Genomic DNA, 22627 nt, shown 5'->3' on the forward strand with positions numbered 1-22627 from the left:
ACTTTTAACTGCTCTTTTGAAGGGGAGCCTCCCAATTCCCTCCCCTTGGTCTCCCGGGTGTATTACAAAGACCTCACTTTTCCCCAGATTTAATTTATATCCCGAAAAATCCCCGAACTCCGCTAGTATCCCCATTACCTCCGGCATTCCCCCCTCCGGGTCTGCCACATACAACAACAAATCATCCGCATAGAGCGAGACCCGATGTTCCTCCCCTCCCCTTGTCAGTCCTCTCCACCCCCCTGAACCCCTCAGTGCCATCGCCAACGGCTCAATCGCTAATGCAAAGAGTAAGGGAGATAGGGGACATCCCTGCCTAGTACCTCGATGGAGCCCAAAATATTCTGACCTCCTCCCGTTTGTTACCACACTTGCCATCGGAGCTGAATAGAGCAGTTTTACCCACTTGATAAATCCCTCCCCAAACCCAAACCTTTCCAACGTCTCCCACAAGTATTCCCACTCCACCCTGTCAAATGCCTTCTCCGCGTCCAGCGCTACCACTATCTCCGCCTCCCCTTCCACTGCTGGCATCATAATCACATTTAACAATCTCCGAACATTTGTGTTAAGTTGGCGTCCCTTCACGAACCCCGTCTGGTCTTCATGGACTACCCCTGGCACACAGTCCTCTATCCTGGTTGCCAGGACCTTTGCTAACAGCTTGGCATCTACATTTAAGAGGGAGATAGGCCTGTAGGACCCGCACTGGACCGGGTCCTTGTCCCGCTTCAAAATCAAGGAGATCAGGGCCTGCGACATTGTTGGAGGCAGAACCCCCCCCTCGCGCGCCTCATTGAAGGCTCGCACCAGCACTGGACCCACCAAGTCCACAAATTTCCTGTAAAACTCCACCGGGAACCCATCCGGCCCCGGCGCCTTCCCCGCCTGCATCTGGCCTATCCCTTTAATTAGCTCCTGCAGCTCTATCGGCGCCCCCAACCCTTCCACCAGCTCCTCCTGTACCTTTGGGAACCCCAATTTGTCGAGAAAGTTCTTCATTCCCCCTCTCCTCTTCGGCGGTTCAGACCTATACAATTCCCTATAGAAGTCCCTAAAGACCCTATTCACCTCTTGCCCCTTCTGCACTACATCCCCACCCCTCTCTCTCACTCCCCCAATCTCTCTGGCTGCATCTCGCTTACGAAGCTGGTGTGCCAGCATCCTGCTCGCCTTTTCCCCGTACTCATACGCCGCACCCTGCGCCCTTCTCCACTGCATTTCCGCCTTCCTAGTGGTCAGTAGGTCGAACCTGGCCTGCAAGCTACGCCGCTCCCTTAATAGCCCCTCCTCTGGCGCCGCCGCATATTTCCTATCTACTTCTAGGAGCTCCCCCACCAGCCTCTCCCTTTCCTGCCTCTCCTTCCTCTCTCTGTGTGCCCTTATGGAGATCAGCTCTCCTCTAATCACTGCTTTCAAGGCCTCCCAGACCGTCCCCACCTGCACCTCACCTGTGTCATTCGTACCCAGATAGTTCTCAATGCCCGTTCTCACCCTTCTGCACACCTCTTCGTCCGCCAACAGCCCTACATCCAGGCGCCACAACGGGCGTTGGTCCCGCGCCTCCCCCATGTCCACGTCCACCCAATGTGGTGCATGGTCCGATATCGCAATGGCCGAGTACTCCGTGTCCTGCACTCTCGGCATCAGCCCCCTGTTCAATACGAAAAAATCGATCCTAGAGTACACTCTGTGGACGTGGGAGAAAAAAGAATACTCCCTCGCCCTAGGCCTACCAAATCTCCATGGGTCTACCCCTCCCATCTGCTCCATGAACCCCCTTAACACCTCTGCCGCTGCCGGCCTCCTATTCGTCCTGGAACTCGATCTATCCAGCCCAGGGTCTAACACCGTATTAAAGTCCCCTCCCATGATCAGGCCCCCTGCCTCCAGTCCCGGGATGAGGCCCAGCAGGCGCCTCATAAAACCCGCGTCGTCCCAGTTCGGGGCATACACATTTACCAGTACCACACTCTCTCCCTGCAGCCTACCCCTCACCATCACGTACCTGCCCTCCTTGTCTGCCACCACCTCTGCCGCCACAAACGACACTCTCTTTCCCACCAAAATCGCCACCCCCCGGTTCTTGATATCCAAGCCTGAGTGGAACACCTGTCCCACCCACCCCCTTCTCAGGCGGACCTGATCTGCTACCCTCAAATGAGTCTCCTGCAGCATTGCTACATCAGCCTTCAGTCCCTTCAGGTGTGAGAAGACCCTTGATCTTTTGACCGGCCCCATTCAGCCCCCTTACGTTCCACGTGATCAATCGGGTCGCAGAGCGACCCGTCCCTACTCCCTGTCGATTAGCCATGTCTTGTCCCTTGCTCGCCCCGGGTCATCCCTTCTTTTCTGACCCGCTTCCCATAGCGATGGCCCCCCCCCCCCCCACCCCCCCCGGCTCTCCCCTTCTCGTCCCTGGTCTTTCTAGCAGCAACCGGTGTCCCCCCCCAGTCCCCCCCCCCCCTTCCCCCCCCCCCCCCCCCCCCCCTGGCTAGGACCCCTCCTAGCCGCGATGTACCCCACATCGTACTCCCGAGAGTCAGCTGGTCTCCGCTGACCCGGCTGCTCCTGCCACATTCCGACTCCTCCCGGTTCACCCCATCTGCGCCCGTGAAAGATCCCCTTAAAACCCCCGAGAAAGACCCGCATAATCAACCCGCTCCCCCCCGTCCCGTCTCCCCAACTTAACGATATAAATACAAATACCCAATGGCAACTAAATACATAAATACTTAACTACATACTTAAATAACAAAATAATTAACTAACTCTCAACTAACCGCGTGCCCAACCATCACCCTCCATCAAGCAGTATAAATAACCGCAGATAACCATAACCCGAAAAGAAAAAAAGGAACCAAAAAACCCCCCCAAGCACCCAAAGAAAAAGGGTAGGAGGGGTAAATAACTAAGGGAAATTGGAAACGGGAGAAATCACCCCATAAGAAGCCAACGACCCACAATAGAGATTTCAACAGTACAAATATACAGAAACACCCAACAACTCGAAACCTTCAAAATATTCAGAAAAGTCAACCGTTCGAGAAAAAACACCCCAAACACTCCACGAAACTGTTACCCAGTTCCGACCTGGCCTGAAAAAGAAAAGGGCCACTTGCACAATCAAGAGTCCCCCGGCGGCTACGACCGCCGGTGCTCCCAGGTTTTAGTTCGTGTCCAACTTTTCCTCTTGTACAAAGGTCCAGGCCTCCTCTGGGGACTCGAAATAATGATGTTGGTCCTTGTAGGTGACCCACAAGCGCGCCGGTTGCAACATTCCAAATTTGATCTTTTTCGCGTGTAACACCGCCTTTGTCCGGTTGTACCGGGCCCGCCGCTTTGCCACCTCCGCACTCCAGTCCTGGTACACCCTTACCGTCGAGTTCTGCCACTTGCTGCTTTTCTCCCTTTTAGCCCACCTCAGGACTTTCTCTCGATCACTTAGCCGCTGGAACCGCACCAGCACCGCCCTCGGGGGCTCGTTTGCCCTAGGCCTCCTGGCCATGACCCGGTATGCCTCTTCCAATTCCAGGGGCGCCGGACCGGCCCCTTCCCCCATCAGGGAGCTCAACATCTCCGCCACATATCCCGGGAGATCCGACCCCTCCAGGCCTTCTTCCAGGCCCAGGATCCTCAAATTTTTCCTCCTCATCCGAGTGTCCAGCTCCTCGAAGCGGCTCTGCCACTTCGTGTGGAGTGCCTCGTGCGCCTCCACCTTTGCCCCGATGACTGTGGCCTCCTCCTCCCTCGCGGCCATCTCCTGCTGCAGATCTTTAATCGACGCCTCTTGGATCGCCTGGGCTCCCACCAACCTGGTGGCCGTCGCGTTCATGGACTCTAAGAGTTCCACTTTCATCTCCGTGAAAAAACGGAGGAGAGCGGCCTGCTGCTCCTCCGCCCATTTCTTCCACTCCTCCGGTGCACCGCCGGCCGCCATTTTGATTTTCTTCCCCCGCTTTTTTTGGGGAGCTGCTGCCGTTTTTCTTACCGCTCCACTCCGGGTACCGACCATAAAATCGGTCTAGTTCTCCTCAGGGGACCTTCCCCCACCGGGATTCGTTTTTTCAGCGCCGTTGGGGCCCTCCAATTGGCCCAAAAACACCTTTGTTGCAGGAGCTTCCAAATGTGCGGCTTAGCTAGTCATAGCCGCAACCGGAACCACTGTACGCCTTCTTAACAACCTTCTCAACCTGGGTGGCAACTTTCAGGGATCTATGGACATGGACACCGAGGTCTCTCTGCTCGTCCACACTACCAAGAATCTTACCATTAGCCCAGTACTCTGCCTTTCTGTTATTCCTTCCAAAATGAATCACCTCACACTTTTCTGCATTAAACTCCATTTGCCACCTGTCAGCCCAGCTCTGCAGCTTATCTATGTCCCTCTGTAACTTGTAACATCCTTCTGCACTGTCCACAACTCCACCGACTTTAGTGTCATCTGCAAATTTACTCACCCATCCTTCTACGCCCTCCTCCAGGTCATTTATAAAAATGACAAACGGCAACGGCCCCAAAACAGATCCTTGTGGCACACCCCTAGTAACTGGACACCAGTCAGAGCATTTCCCATCAACCACCACTCTTTGTCTTCTATCAACTAGCCAATTTCTGATCCAAACTGCTAAATCACCCTGAATCCCATGCCTCTGTATTTTCTGCAATAGCCTACCGTGGGGAACTGTAGCCATGCTGGCCACGCAAAATGGACACTGAGCCAAACTAAAATGGAAGGCTGCTGAGAAACAGACAGTTCAGCCAGAACAGCAGTCTGCAAAGAGCAGTTTGCATTCTGCAGCAGCAGAAACCAGTTTGGGCTCAGGTGAAAAGACCTTAGCTAGGTGCAAATGGCAAAACGCTTTGCATGCTAATGAGGCCATCAGACTTGAACACCCACACAATAGATACATTTGGTTCTGAATGGACACATTCCAATCAAGACCCAGACATCGAGGCACCAGAAACCTCCAAACAAAAGGACATAAGAAACGCCCCCTCCATCACGGAGACCCCCTCGCATTGGGGAATTAATCCAGTATCGATAAGAAATTGATCCAATAGGTAGAGCCCGCCCGAGAAGAGGGAAGGACAACGGAACCCCTATAAAAGATAGGGACCTCGTGTTGTCCGGTCTGTTAAACCCGTGCTCCGGCTCCGACTGACACCTGGTATCCTGACTCCAGCCGTTGAGCACCAGCCGCCGAAACCGTAAGTTCAACGCTCGCTACGCGATCCAAGCCCGCTAGACTCCCAAGTGCCAGAACGCTTGCTGAAGGCTGCAGACAAAACCAGGACGAAGGCCTCGTTCTCTGACCTTGCCTGTTCCTGTTAGATAAGTATTCTGTTTGCTTATGTTTAGTTGTAGCTTAGTCTCTTAGTGTGTGCATGAGTATTTATTATTAACTGTATAATAAATATTGATCGTTTGAACTTTACTAATCGGTGTATCGTCTTTATTACTTTGAACTTGACCTTGGAATACTTGTGACGTTGCCTATACGGCAACTGGCGACTCCAGAGCTAAACAATTACATAGAACAGAGCCTAGCAGTGTTAAGCACACGTCGAACTCGGAGGCGTGTTAATACACTCCAATAAACGCGTTTTACGCCCATAGTAAAACGTGCAACAGAACCTTATCAAACGCTTTACTGAAATCCATATACACCACATCAACTGCTTTACCCTCATCCACCTGTTTGGTCACCTTCTCGAAGAACTCAATGAGGTTTGTGAGGCACGACCTACCCTTCACAAAACCATGTTGACTATCTCTAATCAAATTATTCCTTTCCAGATGATTATACATCCTATCTCTTATAAACCTTTCCAAGACTTTTCCCACAACAGAAGTAAGGCTCACTGGTCTATAGTTACCGGGGTTATCTCTACTCCCCTTCTTGTACAAGGGGACAACATTTGCTATCCTCCAGTCCTCTGGCACTATTCCTGTAGACAAAGATGACTTAAAGATCAAAGCCAAAGGCTTCAGCAATCTCCTCCCTAGCTTCCCAGAGAATCCTAGGATAAATCCCATCCGGCCCAGGGGACTTATCTATTTTCACACTTTCCAGAATCGCTAACACCTCCTCCTTATGCACCTCAAGCCCTTCTAGTCTAGTAGCCTGTATCTCAGTATTCTCCTCGACAACTTTGTCTTTTTCCTGTGTGAATACTGACGAAAAATACTCATTTAGCACCTCTCCTATCTCCTCGGACTCTACGCACAATTTCCCACTACTGTCCTTGACTGGCCCTACTCTTACCTTAGTCATTCTTTTATTCCTGACATACCTATAGAAAGCTTTACGGTTATCCTTGATCCTACCTGCCAAAGACATCTCATGTCCTCGCTTGTCTCTTCTTCGCTCTCTCTTTAGAGCCTTCCTAGCTAACTTGTAACTCTCAAGCGACCCAACTGAACCATCACGTCTCATCTTCACATAAGCCTCCTTCTTCCTCTTGACAAGTGTTTCAACTGCTTTAGTAACCCATGGTTCCCTCACTCGACCACTTCCTCCCTGCCTAACAGGTACATACTTATCAAGGACACGCAGTAGCTGTTCCTTGAACATGCTCCACATTTCCATTGTGTTCATTCCCTGCAGTTTTCCTCTCCAGGCGATGCATCCTAAGTCTTGCCTCATCGCATCATAATTGCCTTTACCCCAGCAATAACTCTTGCCCTGCGGTTTATACCTATCCCTTTCCATCGCTAAAGTAAACGTAATCGAATTGTGGTCACTATCACCAAAATGCTCACCTACCTCCAAATCTAACACCTGTCCTGGTTCATTACCCAGTACCCAATACGGCCTCGCCTCTTGTTGGCCTATCTACATACTGCATCAGGAAACCCTCCTGCACACATTGGACAAAAACGGATCCATCTAAAGTACTCGAACTATAGTGTTTCCAGTCAATATTTGGAAAGTTAAAGTCCCCCATAACAACTACCCTGTTATTTTCGCTCCTATCCAGAATCATCTTTGCAATCCTTTCCTCTACATCTCTGGAACTTTTCGGAGGCCTATAGAAAAGCCCTAACAGGGTGACCTCTCCTTTCCTGTTTCTTAACTCAGCCCATACTACCTCAGTATTCGAGTCCTCATCAAATGTCCTCTCAGCCACCTTAATACTGTCCTTGGCTAACAATGCCACCCCTCCCCCTCTCTTACCACCTTCCCTGAACTTACTGAAATATCTAAACCCCGGCACCTGCAACAACCATTCCTCGCCCTGCTCTATCCATGTCTCCGAAATGGCCACAACATCGAAGTCCCAGGTACTAACCCATGCCGCAAGCTCACCCACCTTATTCTGGATGCTCCTGGCATTGAAGTAGACGCACTTTAGACCACCTTCCTTCCTGCCGGTACACTCCTGCAACTTTGAAACCTTACTCATGACCTCACTAATCTCAGCTTCTTGTGTACTGGAGCTACAATTCAGGTTCCCAATCCCCTGCTGAACTAGTTTAAACCCTCCCGAAGAGCATTAGCAAACCTCCCCCCGAGGATATTAGTACCCCTCTGGTCCAGGTGTAGACAATCCCATTTGTAGAGGTCCCACCTACCCCAGAATGAGCCCCAATTGTCCAGGAATCTGAAACCCTCCCTCCTGCACCATCCCTGCAGCCACGTGTTCAACTGCTCTCTCTCCCTATTCCTTGACTCGCTAGCATGTGGCACGGGTAACCACCCAGAGATAATAACTGTTTGTTCTAGCTCTAAGTTTCCACCCTAGCTCCCTGAATTCCTGCCTTACATCCCTATCCCTTTTCCTACCTATGTCGTTGGTACCTATGTGGACCATGACTTAGGGCTGCTCCCCCTCCCCCTTAAGGATCCCGAAAACACGATCTGAGACATCACGGACCCTGGCACCTGGGAGGCAACACACCAACCGCGAGTCTCTCTCGTTCCCACAGAATCTCCTATCTATCCCCCTAACTATGGAGTCTCCAATGACTAATGTTCTTCTCCTCTCCCCCCTTCCCTTCTGAGCAACAGGGACAGACTCTGTGCCAGAGACCTGTACCCCATGGCTGACCCCGGTAAGTCGTCCCCCCCAACAGTATCCAAAGTGGTATACCTGTTACTCAGGGGAATGACCACAGGGGATCCCTGTACTGACTGCTTACCCTCAGCCCCTCTCACCGTCACCCATCTATCTTTATTCTTTGGCGTAACTACCTCCCTGAAGCTTCTATCTCTGACCACCTCTGCCACCCGAATGATCCGAAGTTCATCCAGCTCCAGCTCCAGTTCCCTAACACGGTTTTTGAGGAGCTGAAGTTTGGTGCACTTCCCACAGATGAAATCAGCAGGGACACTGACGGCGTCCCTCAACTCAAACATTCTGCAGGAGGAGCATTGTACTGCCTTCCCTGCCATCCCCTCTAGATTAAAAAAAACAAGAAAAAGAAAGGAAGAGCTTACCTGATATTCCCTCAAACCCTGCTCCCGCTGAAAGGTAAGCAAATTTAAAGGCACTCACTCACCTTCACGACAGGCTCCTGCTCCCGCTTCCCAACGACCGTGGATTTTTTTTTTGGTTAGTGGAGGAGGTAGGGGGGGAAACACTGAGGAAGTGTTTCGGGTTTAACTGTCACTTGACAACAGCCCCTCCACAAACCACCTTCAAATTAGGCTAACCCCAGAACAGCCAATCAGTAGCTCTGCTCTGCTGCCCTCTGCTGGATGCTTGCCTTCACTCGAACTCCTCGGGTCTCTTTCGCAGGTACACCTTCAAATTAGGCTGACCGCACTGCACGTATGCAAATTTCCCCGGAACAGCCAATCAGTAGCTCTGCTCTGCTGCCCTCTGCTGGATGTTCTTTTGTTTTTTTCTTTTGCTTGTAGTTGGTTTTGAAGTTGGGTGGGTATTGTTCTTGGGGTGTTACCGCGGTTGTTTTGTTAATAGAGTTGAGATGTTTATATTTTGTAAAAAATTCAATAAATATTATTTTTTTTTTAAAAGAGAGTGCAGAGACCCACAGAGAGAGAGTGGAGAGCCAGAGAGTGCAGTGAGCCACAGGGAGAGTGCAGAGAGCCACAGGGAGAGTGTAGAGAGCCAGAGAGAGAGTGCAGAGAGCCAGAGGGAGAGTGTAGAGAGCCACAGAGAGAGTGCAGAGACCCACAGAGAGAGCAGAGAGCCACAGAGAGAGCAGAGAGCCACAGAGAGAGAGTAGAGAGCCACAGAGAGAGTGCAGAGACCCACAGTGAGAGAGAAGAGAGCCAGAGAGAGAGTGCAGAGAGGCAGAGAGAGAGCAGAGAGCCACAGAGAGAGTGCAGAGAGCAAGAGAGAGAGCAGAGAGCCACAGAGAGAGAGCAGAGAGCCACAGAGAGTGCCGAGAGAGAGTGCAGACAGCCAGAGAGAGAGTGCAGAGAGCCACAGAGCGTGCAGACAGCCACAGAGAGTGCAGAGAACCACAGAGAGAGTGCAGACAGCCACAGTGAGAGTGCAGAGAGCCAGAGAGAGAGTGCAGAGAGCCAGAGAGAGAGTGCAGAGAGCCACAGAGAGAGAGCAGAGAGCCACAGAGAGTGCAGAGAGAGAGTGCAGACAGCCAGAGAGAGAGTGCAGAGAGCCACAGAGAGTGCAGAGAGAGAGTGCAGACAGCCAGAGAGAGAGAGTGCAGAGAGCCACAGAGAGAGAGCAGAGAGCCACAGAGAGTGCAGAGAGAGAGTGTAGACAGCCAGAGACAGAGAGTGCAGAGAGCCACAGAGAGTGCAGACAGCGACAGAGTGCAGAGAACCACAGAGAGAGTGCAGACAGCCATAGTGAGAGTGCAGAGAGCCAGAGAGAGAGTGCAGAGAGCCAGAGAGAGAGTGCAGAGAGCCAGAGAGAGAGAGAGCCACAGAGAGAGTGCAGAGAGCCACAGAGAGCGTGCAGAGAGCCAGAGAGAGAGAGAGCAGAGCCACAGAGAGTGCAGAGAGCCAGAGAGAGAGTGCAGAGAGCCAGAGAGAGAGTGCAGAGAGCCAGAGAGAGAGAGAGCCACAGAGAGAGTGCAGAGAGCCACAGAGAGCGTGCAGAGAGCCACAGAGAGAGAGAGCAGAGCCACAGAGAGTGCAGAGAGCCAGAGAGAGAGAGAGAGCAGAGCCACAGAGAGTGCAGAGAGCCAGAGAGAGAGTGCAGAGAGCCAGACAGAGAGTGCAGAGAGGCAGAGAGAGAGAGCAGGGAGCCACAGAGAGAGTGCAGAAAGCCAGACAGAGAACAGAGAGCCACAGAGAGTGTAGAGAGCCAGAGAGAGAGCAGAGAGCCAGAGAGTGAGCAGAGAGCCACAGAGAGAGTACAGGGAGCCAGAGAGAGAGCAGGGAGCCACAGAGAGAGTACAGAGAGTCACAGAGGGAGTGTAGAGAGCCAGAGAGAGAGTGCAGAGAGCCAGAGAGAGAGTGCTGAGAGCCACAGAGAGAGAGCAGAGAGCCAGAGAGAGTGCAGATAGCCAGAGAGAGAGAGTGCAGAGAGCTACAGAGAGAGTGCAGAGAGCCAGAGAGAGCGTAGAGAGCCACAGAGAGCGCAGAGAGCCAGAGAGAGAGAGCAGAGAGCCACAGAGAGAGTGGAGAAAGCCACAGAGAGAGAGCAGAGAGCCAGAGATAGAGCAGAGAGCCAAGGAGAGTGCAGAGAGCCAGAGAGAGAGTGTAGAGAGTCACAGAGAGTACAGAGAGTCAGAGAGAGCAGATAGCCAGAGAGAGAGCAGAGGGCCAGAGAGAGAGCAGAGGGCCAGAGAGACAGTGTAGAGAGCCAGAGAGAGAGCAGAGAACCACAGAGAGAGTGCAGAGAGCCAGAGAGAGAGCAGAGAGCCACAGAGAGAACAGAGAGCCACAGAGAGTGCAGAATACCAGAGAGAGAGCAGAGAGCCAGAGAGAGTCAAGAGAGGGGAGAGCAGAAAGCCAGAGGGTGAGAGAGAGAGAGAGAAAGGCAGCCAAAAGCCAGATAGAATGTAGTGAGCCAGAGAGAGAGAGAAAGAGAGAGAGGAAGACAGAAAGACAGCCAAAAGCCAGAGAGAGAGATCAATGAGCCAGAGATCACCCAGCATCCCCCATGACAACAGCATTGCTGCAACAGCCTCAGTATTCAACACTAACAACTGACAATCTCCAGACGCAATTCTGCAACTCATCTGCTTCATTCTGGATCACAACGTCTTCATCTTTGACAGGTTCTTCATCCAGACGTAAGGAACAGCCATGGAGACCAAATTCGCACCTCAATACGCCAACATCTTCATGCACAAGTTTGAACAAGACCTCCTCACCTCACAGAACCTTCAACCGACGTTATACACCAGATACATCGATGACATTTTTTCCTTTGGACCCACGACGAAGAATCACTGAAACGTCTACACGATGACATCAATAAGTTCCATCCCACCATCAGACTCACCATGGACTGATGAGTTGGGTACTCTGGATCCGTGGAGACTGTGTTTACCTTAGCAGTAACACATACAGGCTACCAACACTTGAAATAGTACAACACTATTTTATTAAGCTAGAAACGGTTGAACATACTTTCACTGTGGGTCGACACTATGTTAGATTAAACTAAAGACCTCTGCCTATCCTAACCAGTCAATGCTCTCAGCACATGGTGAAGATCTGTGCTGTAAGCTGTCAGCTCTGTCCTTCTGAGAGGTTGCATCCCGAATGAGCGGGAAAACTGATGCCCTCTGTCTTTATAGTGAGTGTGCTATAACTGGTGATTGGCTGCGGTGTTGTGTGTGTTGATTGGTCTTGCTGTGTGTCAATCAGTGTGTGTCTGCACCATGATATACTGGTGTGTATATTATGAAATGGACTACTCTCCAAAATCAGTTGCATTCTTGGACACACTCATCTCCATCAAGGACGGTCACCTCAGCACTTCGCTTTACCGCAAGCTCACGGATAACCTCACGATGCTCCACTTCTCCAGCTTCCACCCTAAACACATTAAAGAAGCCATCCCCTATGAACAAGCCCCCCGTATACACAAGATCTGCTAAGACGAGGAGGAGCGTAACAGACATCTGCAGACACTGAAAGATGCCCTCGTACGAATGGGATATGGTGCTCGACTCATCGATCGACAGTTCCAACGCGCCACAGCAAAAAAACCGCACCGACCTCCTCAGAAGACAAACACGGGACACAACTGACAGAGTACCCTTCGTCGTCCAGTACTTTCCTGGAGCGGAGAAACTATGGCATTCTCTTCGCAGCCTTCAACACATCATCGATGAAGATGAAGATCTTGCCAAGGTCATCCCCGCACCCCCATTACTTGCCTTCAAACAACCGCGCAACCTCAAACAAACCATTGTTTGCAGCAAACTACCCAGCTTTCAGAACAGCGACCACGACACCACACAACCTTGCCAGGGCAATCTCTGCAAGACGTGCCAGATCATCGACATGGATAACACCTTTACACGTGAGAACACCACCCACCAGGTACGCGGTACATATTCGTGCGACTCGACCAATGTAGTCTGCCTCATACGCTGCAGGAAAGGATGTCCCGAAGCGTGGTACATTGGCGAGACCATGCAGACGCTGCGACAACGAATGAACGGGCATCGTGCGACAATCGCCAGGCAGGAATGTTCCCTTCCAGTCGGGGAACACTTCAGCAGTCAAGGGCATTCAGCCTCTGATCTCCGGGTAAGCGTTCTCCAAGGCAGCCTTCAGGATGCGCAACAACGCCGAATCGCCGAGCAGAAACTTATAGCCAAGTTCCGCACACATGAGTACGGCCTCAACCGGGACCTGGGATTCATGTCGCATTACATCCACCCCCCACCATCTGACCCGGGCTTGCAAAATCCTACCAACTGTCCTGGCCTGAGACAATTCACACCTCTTTAACCCGGGGTTACCCCTCTCTCTGGATCTACCAGCCAATGCTCGCATTCTCAGCATGGTCTGGCATCTTTGAATTTGTCCATATATATGTTTCTCGAACTCTTCATTCTCCTGAGGAAGGAGCTGTGCTCCGAAAGCTAGTATTTGAAACAAACCTGTTGGACTATAACCTGGTGTTGTCAGACTTCTTACTGTGCTCACCCCAGTCCAACGCCGGCATCTCCACATCATGAGCCAGAACGAGAGAGAGAGAGAGAGAGCAGAAAGCCAGAGAGAGCAAAGAGTCAGAGAGAGGGAACAGAAAGCCAGCAAGAGATTAATGAGGTCTTCAGGGACTTTTATGTGAGACTATAGCGGTCCGAACCTCCGGCAGAGAAGGGGGGATGGGGCGCTTTTTGGACCGGCTGAGATTCCCGAGGATGGAGGAGGTGGAGGGTCTGGGGGCGCCAGTTGAGCTTGAAGAGCTGGTTAAATGGATAGGGAACATGCAGTCGGGGAAGGCGCCGGTGCCGGATGGGTCCCGGTTGAATTTTACAAGGTGTATGCAGACCTGCTGGGCCCCCTGTTGGTTAGGACCTTCAACGAGGCGAGGGAGTGGGATTTGCCCCTGACGATGTCTCGGGCGCTGATCTCCTTGATCCTTAAGCGAGACAAGGCTCATGTTGGTATACCTATCATGCCAGTGGATTTGCAGGATTTAGCGGACTGTACTCCCTATACACACATGACTGTGTGGCAAGATTTAACTCCAACTCATTCTATAAGTTTGCGGATGATACGACTGTGGTGGGCCATATCTCAAACAATGACATATTAGACTACAGGAGGGAGATAAATCACTTGGCTGCATGGTGTACCGAAAACAACCTCTCTCTAAATGTTGGAAAGACCAAGGAACTGATTATCGACTTCAGGAAGCGCAGCACGACACACATTCCTGTCTGCATCAATGGCTCCGAAGTGGAGATGGTCGATAGCTTTAAGTTCCTGGGGGGGGGGGGGGGGGGGGGGTCACCATCACCAACAGTCAGTCCTGGTCCACTCACGTAGATGCAACAGTCAAGAAAGCCCAACAACGTCTCTACTTCCTACGGAAGCTAAAGAAATTCGGCATGTCTGCATCGACTCTCACAAACTTCTACAGATGTGCGATAGAGAGCATCCTATCCGGCTGCATCTCAGCCTGGTATGGCAACTGCTCGGTCCACGATCGCAGACTGTGGTGAAGTCAGCCCAACGCATCACACAAACTTGCCACCCCCACATTGATTCTGTCTACACCTCCCGCTGCCTCAGGAAGGCAGACAGCATTATCAGCGACCCCTCCCACCCAGGCATTGCCTTCTTCCGGACCCTTCCATCAGGTAGAAGGTACAGAAGTCTGAAGACCCGCACATCCAGGCAAAGGAACAGCTTCTTCCCCACAGCTACAAGAATCCTCAACGACTCCCCCTCGGACTGATCTGTTCCCTGTAAGAACACTATTCACGACGCCCTATGCTGCTCTTGCTCATGTATTTGCTTTGTTTGGCCCCTTATTCTGCACTGTAACCAATCACTGTTTGTCGATGTACCATTTGTCAATGTTCCCTGTCGATTATTCTTGTGTCTACTATGTACGCACTGTGTATGTTCCCTCGGCCGCAGAAAAATACTTTTCACTGTACTTCGGTACATGTGACAATCAAATCAAATCAGGAAGCGTTGGTGATATCTCTCCAGGGATTTGAGGTGTCTGCTGTATACAGGAGGGCGGGGACCATGCCTGCTCTGTAGACCATGAGCTTGGAGCTGAATTTGAGGACTCGGTGTTCGAATATTTTGTTCCTCAGGCATCCGAAGATTGCACTGGTGCATTGGAGTCGTTGTTGGATTTTGTCGTCAGTGTCTGCTCGCACCGTCTAGAGGCTCCTGAGCAGAGACATAAGACCATAAGACCATAAGACATAGGAGCGGAAGTAAGGCCATTCGGCCCATCGAGTCCACTCCACCATTCAATCATGGTTGATTTCAACTCCATTTACCCGCTCTCTCCCCATAGCCCTTAATTCCTCGAGAAATCAAGAATTTATCAATTTCTGTCTTAAAGACACTCAATGTCCCGGCCTCCACCGCCCTCTGTGGCAATGAATTCCACAGACCTACCACTCTCTGGCTGAAGAAATTTCTCCTCATCTCTGTTCTAAAGTGACTCCCTTTTATTCTAAGGCTGTGCCCCCGCGTCCTAGTCTCCCCTGCTAATGGAAACAACATCCCTACGTCCATCCTATCCAAGCCATTCATTATCTTGTAATGTAATTTCGGGAGCAAGCTGCAGCCATGGGGCTGCTGTACAATTCTTATTCATAAATACCTTTTGTGCTCACAAACGGAGTGTCAGGAAGTGCATCTTTACAGGGGAACTAAAGCATGGGTGAGCCGCTGCAAAGGTTCAGTGGGGAAAAGACACTGCCTAAGATCCACTTGCCATAATACACTGAGGGGCTGGAAACTGTGTAAAACCCTTCAGGCAGTATCTTTGTCATGGAATATACATTGTAAATATCACTGCTGTACGGAAAGAATTGGAATAGATTGCCCTTTGAATTGTTTTCCAATTGAATTGTTTTGGAGTGTAATTTTATGAATAAAGTATATTTTTTGGAGGGATTAATCCCGGAGTACAGAATAGTAACACGGGTTAATGAGGCCACAAACCAAGAACAGAGGTTCAATTCTAGAGGGATAGAACGTAAATCAGAAAAGTTATATTCATTTGGTCTAGAACCTTAGTTAGAACCTTAATTATGCTGCGAACAGCTCTGGTCTTCATATTATAAAAAGGATGTAGAGATGCTGCAGAAAGCACAGCGAAAGATTTACAAGGGTGAAACCAGAATTGAGAGGTCGCACCTATCAGGAAAGAGTGAACAGTGCGGCTGACGATCTTTTCTCTGGAAAGGAGAAGATTGAGGTGTGATCTACTTGAGGCATCTAAGATGATGATGGCAGGCACAGGGAAGATGGGCTGGATTCCCCGGTCCCACAGCCGTGTGATTCTTGGCGGCGGGATTATATCATTGAAGTCACCCCACGCCGCCGGCGGGGAAAGAGAATCCCAACGGATGGAAACTTGTGGCCGATGTTCCCACTTTGGGGGGAAATCCAAAATAGGATAGTGACAAATAAATCCATTCGGGAATTCAGCAGAAACTTCGCAGAGGGTGGTGGGAGTGTGGAACTTCCACATCGTTTTCAGCGGTTGAGGCTGATGGTGTAGATGTTTTTGAGGAGAAGCAAGGTGAAGACATGACGGAGAAAGGGATAGAAAGTTTGACCGAGAGGATTCGCATTTACACAACACCTTTCAAGACTTCAGGACGTCCCGGAGCGCTTAACAACGATCAGTTACGTTACCAAGTGAAGTCACTGTTGCGATGAAATACAGGGCAGGAGAGTTTGCATTCAAATGAACATAGAACGAGGGAGAACTGAGGAAACAGTGAAGATTATCAACCGTGCTTGGGCAGAGGTACAGGCTGTAACTCGAAGCAGCAATGTGTGATTGAACTATCAGTCAGCTCAGTGGGCAGAAATGTGAACGGTGCCAGAGGGGCCCGGCCAACCACACCCACATGTTCTGGGCTTGTCCCAAGCTTGCTGGGTTCTGGACAGCCTTCTCCGAGGTGATGTCCAAGGTTGTGGGGGTGATGGTGAAGCCATGCCCGATAGTGGCAATCTTCAGGGTATCGGAGCAGCCTGAGCTACACATGGGGAAGGGGTCTAATGCCCTTGCTTTCGCTTCCCTAATCGCACGCCGGAGAATCCTGCTCCGCTGGGATCGGCAGCACCGCCCACAGCTGCAGACTGGCTCGCTGACCTCTCGGAATTCCTCCACCTGGAGAAGATTAAGTACGCCATCCGAGGGTCAGTGGAAGGCTTCCTAGATACTTGGGGGCGGTTCGTCGGCCTGTTCCAAAACCCATTTGAGACCAGCAACGAGGAGTAAGTTAAGAATAATAAGCTACGATAGATGAGGAACCAAAGGACTGCACAACCCATGGAGGGGTGGGGGGTGGGGGGGGGGGGGGGGGGGTGGTAGGGTGAGAGGGAGGGAGGGGGGAGATGGAAGGAAGGTGGAAAGACCATAAAAAGAAGAGAAGAGGAGGGAGGTGGTAATCCCCCCTCCCCCTTGAAAATAAAAACAAAGCACAGCTGAAGCCAACGGGGGGGGGGGGGGGGGGGGGGGGGGGGGGGGGAGGGACAGGGAGCATATGCAAGGAAGGGTGGGGGTACGGGAGGGTGGAGGGACCATAGACCGCCAGAGGGCGGCAAAATGTATATAGGACCATTTGAAAGAAAGACAAAATAACCTCTTCTGTACAATAAAGTAAATTAACGCAGGTAAGAAAAATGTGATGTATATACACAACTGTTAGAAAATATGAGAAATGGCAATAAAAAAGATTTTTTTTAAAAACTCTGTGGGCAACACAGTGGTTAGCACAGTTGCTTCACAGCGCCAGGGTCCCAGGTTCGATTCCCGGCTTGGGTCACTGTCTGTGCGGAGTCTGCACGTTCTCCCCTTGTCTGTGTGGGTTTCCTCCGGGCGCTCCGGTTTCCTCCCACAGTCCCGAAAGACGTGCTGTTAGGTGAATTGGACATTCTGAATTCTCCCTCAGTGCACCTGAACAGGCGCCGGAGTGTGGCAACTAGGGGATTTTCACAGTAACTTCACTGCAGTGTTAATGTAAGCCTACTGGTGACATTAATAAAGATTATTATTATTATTATAAATTCCCCGCGATCCAATGCAGAACCATTTGATGTAGAAGCCTCCGAGCAAGTCTCTGTGAGGGTGTTACAGGCGCAAACAGACTCTGGAGCCGACGTGCTGAAACTGGGCTTAAAGACTTTTAAAATGCTAAATGAGTATGAGCTGGTGAAGCAAATCGGTGTATTTCTGAGGAAGTCTCTGGGAATGTTTGGCCAAGGATTCACCGCATCAAAGCCTAGATTATGTTCCGGCTCATGTCCAACATTAGCGCAAACACACTAGAATAAACAATATGGGGAATGCACATAAATGTCACACACCAATGCATACAAAGAAAATGTCATTGACCAACAGGTCAACTCCCTTTTTTTGCTGGAGAATAAGAAAAGCATGATGTGTAATTTGTATTTGATTGTGTTTTCATTGGGTTTATGGGATTGTCGTGTCCCAGTTTGGATTTTACAACAGCTTTGAAATGACAGCTTTCAGCCTATTCCGAGAAAGGGAAAGCTCCCTCACTCTCTCCTCCTTTCAAACACTCCTTGAAACCCACCTCTTCCTTGTTCTAACCCTGGCCTCTGTGGCTCAGGGTCAAATTGCTCCTGTGAAGTCTCTTGGGGTATTTTGCCACATCAAAGGTGGTGTATTATTTTACAAGTTGTGCTGCCTTTATCGTGTCTCACTCTCTGAAATACTAAAGAATGATTCGCTTGCTATGCTTGCAGTGTATTCCTGTTCGTTAAAGGTTTCTTAATAATAATGATAATCGCTTATTGTCACAAATCGCTGGCTTTTAAAGCAGGCCAGCAGCACGGTACAATTCCCGTACCAGCCTCCCTGAACAGGCGCCGGAATGTGGTGACTAGGGGGCTTGTCACAGTAACTCAATTGAAGCCGACTCGTGACAATAAGCGATTTTCATTTCATTTTCATTCAAGTAGGCTTCAATGAAGTTACTGTGAAAAGCCCCTAGTCGCCACATTCCGGCGCCTGTTCAGGGAGGCTGGTACGGGAATGGAACCTTGTTCTGCATTCCAAGCCAGTTGTTTAGCCCACTGTGCTAAACCAGCCCATCTTCATTCAAGCATGGAAAATTAACTGCACAGAAACAGGCCATTCAGCCCGACAATGGAATAGTTTATGCTCCTCATGAACATCCGCCTACCTGATTTCACCTTGCCCTGTAATCAGATCCTTCTCTTCCTTTCCCTCGAGTGTTTATACAGCTTCCCCTTAATTGTGTGACCGTATTTACCTCTGGCAGTGAGTTCCACATTGTCTTTACTCTCCGGGTAAAACAGTTTCTCCTGAATTCTCCAGCGCAGGCTTTCCCAAATCTTTCCGATCACACATCCCTTTTTGACCTCCCAAGAGCATTGACGGATCTCCTGAGAAACATTCTTATTGTGTCGAACAGTTAAACCACAAAACATTGATCATTATTGCGCAATAGGTAGAAACAGACAAAAGCAAATATAGAAAAGTATTTTCCATTTCTTATATATGTATACATATATTATCGTTTAAAAATCTCTTATTCAACAAATACTTACGTTTTACCTCCTTTTTTGTCATTTTTAATAGAACATAGAACAGTACAGCACAGAACAGGCCCTTCGGCCCTCGACGTTGTGCCGAGCAATGATCACCCTACCCAAGTCAACGTATCCACCCTATACCAGTAAGTAACAGCCCCCCCCCCCCCATTAACCTTAAAAAAAATAATTAAAAATTAAGAAAAAAAGTTAAAAAATTTTTTTTTTTAAGTGACTTGGTGGGCCGCATAAAGACCTTTGGCGGGCCGCATGCGGCCCATGGGCCGTAGTTTGCCCACCCCTGCTCTAGAGTTTTAGAGAGGGGATCTCATTGAACCCTACAAAACACTGAAAGAAATAGACAAGGGGCTGGATTCTCCATTATTGAGTCTGTCCCCACGCCAGCAAAAAACAGGGAGTTTTACTCCTGAAATTCCTGCAACAAAGTTAAACGAATTCATCGCCCTCCAGGGGGCTAGCAGGGACCCAGAGGGAATCTTGCAGCTTTTGCTGCATACGGGCCCCTAGACCTCTGGATTAGAGGCTGCACATGGTGGCGGCCTCCAGCAGCCGCCCTGTGCTCCATGGTGGACTCAGACCGCGGAGCCAGACCGTAGAATGTAACCCCCCGATCGGCAGCGCGCCCGACCCTCAAACCCCGCACATTAAATCCCCGGCCGCCTACAAGGCCCCCTCCCAGTCTCGGATCCGCCCACCCCCAACCAGGGCAGCCACGGACTAAGACCGCAGCGGCCACGCAAGCATCCCGACCGGCAATAGGTTAGTTCAACGCCGTCAGGAACTCGGCTAGTCGGGAGCGGAGGATTGCTGAGCGGGCATCTGGAAATGGCCCTCCCGGCGGCGCGGCGTCCTCCCTGTGATGCCGAGTTTTGGTGCCCAGAGAATCGCCGAACACGTTGGGCCCGATTACGGCGTCAAACTGGATTCTTCACCCCGGCGCCAGCTGTGATTTTGATGTCAGGCTGCGGAGAATCCAGCCCAGAGTGGGTGCAGGCGAGATGTTTCCCTGGTTGGGGACTCGAGAACCAGAGGACAGAGAACCGGTCTCGGAGGAGACATTTCTTTACTCAGAGAGTTGTGAATCTTTGCAATTCTAATGAGTGGAGAGATGTGGATTTAATATTAGGAGTACTTCTGGAGAGCTAGATTCTCATATCAGAGACTCACTCACTCATTCACTCAGTCACTCACTCAATCATTCACACTTATTCGCTCACTTATGGAATGAAATGAAATGAAAATCGCTTATTGTCACGAGTAGGCTTCAAATGAAGTTACTGTGAAAAGCCCCTAGTCGCCACATTCCGGCACCTGTTCGGGGAGGCTGGAACGGGAATTGAACCATACTGCTGGCCTGCCTTGGTCTGCTTTCAAAGCCAGCGATTTAGCCCTGTGCTAAACAGCCTTATTCACTCACTCACTCATTCACTCAATCACTCATTCACTCACTCATTTACTCAATCACTCATTCACTCACTCACTCATTCATTCACTCACTCAGTCACTCACTTATTCACTCACTTATTCACTCACTCACTCATTCACTCAATCACTCATTCACTCACTCATTTACTCATTCACTCATTCACTCATTCATTCACTCATTCATTCACTCACTCATTCACTCAATCACTCATTCACTCACTCATTTACTCAATCACTCATTCACTCACTCATTTACTCAATCACCCATTCACTCACTCTCATTCATTCACTCACTCAGTCACACTTATTCACTCACTTATTCACTCACTCACTCATTCACTCAATCACTCATTCACTCACTTATTCACTCAATCACTCATTCACTCACTCATTTACTCAATCACTCATTCACTTACTCATTCACTCACTTATTCACTCACTCACTCATTCACTCAATCACTCATTCATTCACTCACTCAATCAGTCACTCACTTATTCACTCACTCACTTATTCACTCATTCACTCACTCAGATTGGGCGGGATATACCGGCTGTTCACGCTGGTGGGATATTCCGGTCCCACTGATGGTGCACAGATTTCCGGGCGATGAAGGATGTAGTCAACGGGAAATCCTGTTGACAACAGCAAGACCACAAAATTCCTGTTGGTGGGTCACCGCCACTCCCGGAAAACACGCAGCAGCTGGCGCGATAAATCCCGCCCACAGACTCCTCTCTCTCTTCTCTTCTCTTCTCTCTCTCCCTCTCTCCCACTCACAAACACACTATCACCTCCTTTTCACTTTCTCACACACACTGCTCTCACTCTCACCTTTCTCACACACACTCACATTCTACATCTCTCTCAAAAACATTCACACTCTCCCTCACACACTGACCCCTCTCTCACACACTCACCCATCTCTCTCACACACACATTCACCCCTCTCTCACACACTCACCCATCTCTCACACACTCACCCATCTCTCTCACACACACATTCACCCCTCTCTCACACACTCACCCATCTCTCTGACACACACACACTCACCCCTCTCTCACACACACACCCATCTCTCTCACACACACTCACATTCTCACATCTCTCTCAAAAACATTCACACTCTCCCTCACACACTCACACCCTCTCTCACACACTCACCCATCTCTCTGACACACACACACTCACCCCTCTCTCACACACTCACCCATCTCTCTCACACACACACACTCACCCCCCTCTCTCACACACTCACACACTCACCCCTCTCTCACACACACACTCACCCTTCTCTCTCACACACACACACTCACCCCTCTCTCTCACACACACACACTCACCCCTCTCTCTCACACACTCACACACTCACCCCTCTCTCCCCTCCCTCACACACTCACACACTCACCCCTCTCTCTCACACACTCACACACTCACCCCTCTCTCCCCTCCCTCACACACTCACACACTCACCCCTCTCTCTCACACACTCACCCCTCTCTCTCACACACTCATTCACCTCTCTCACACACACTCACCCCTCTCTCACACACACACACACTCACCCCTCTCTCTCACACACTCACCCCTCTCTCTCACACACACCCACCCTTCTCTCACACACACACACACTCACCCCTCTCTCACACACTCACGCACTCTCCCCTCTCTCTCACACACTCACACACTCACCCCTCTCTCTCACACACTCACCCCTCTCTCTCACACACTCACACATTCACCTCTCTCACACACTCATGCATTCACCTCTCCCTCTCACACACGCACTCTCCCCTCTCTCTCACACACTCACACACTCACCCCTCTCTCACACACACACACTCACCCCTCTCTCTCACACACTCACACACTCACCCCTCTCTCCCCTCTCTCACACACACACACTCACCCCTCTATCTCACACACTCACACATTCACCCCTCTCTCCCCTCTCTCACACACACACACTCACCCTCTCTCTCACACACTCACACACTCACCCCTCTCTCTCACACACTCATGCATTCACCTCTCCCTCTC

Source organism: Scyliorhinus canicula, chromosome 2, assembly GCF_902713615.1.
Source record: "Scyliorhinus canicula chromosome 2, sScyCan1.1, whole genome shotgun sequence".
NCBI lineage: Eukaryota > Metazoa > Chordata > Chondrichthyes > Carcharhiniformes > Scyliorhinidae > Scyliorhinus > Scyliorhinus canicula.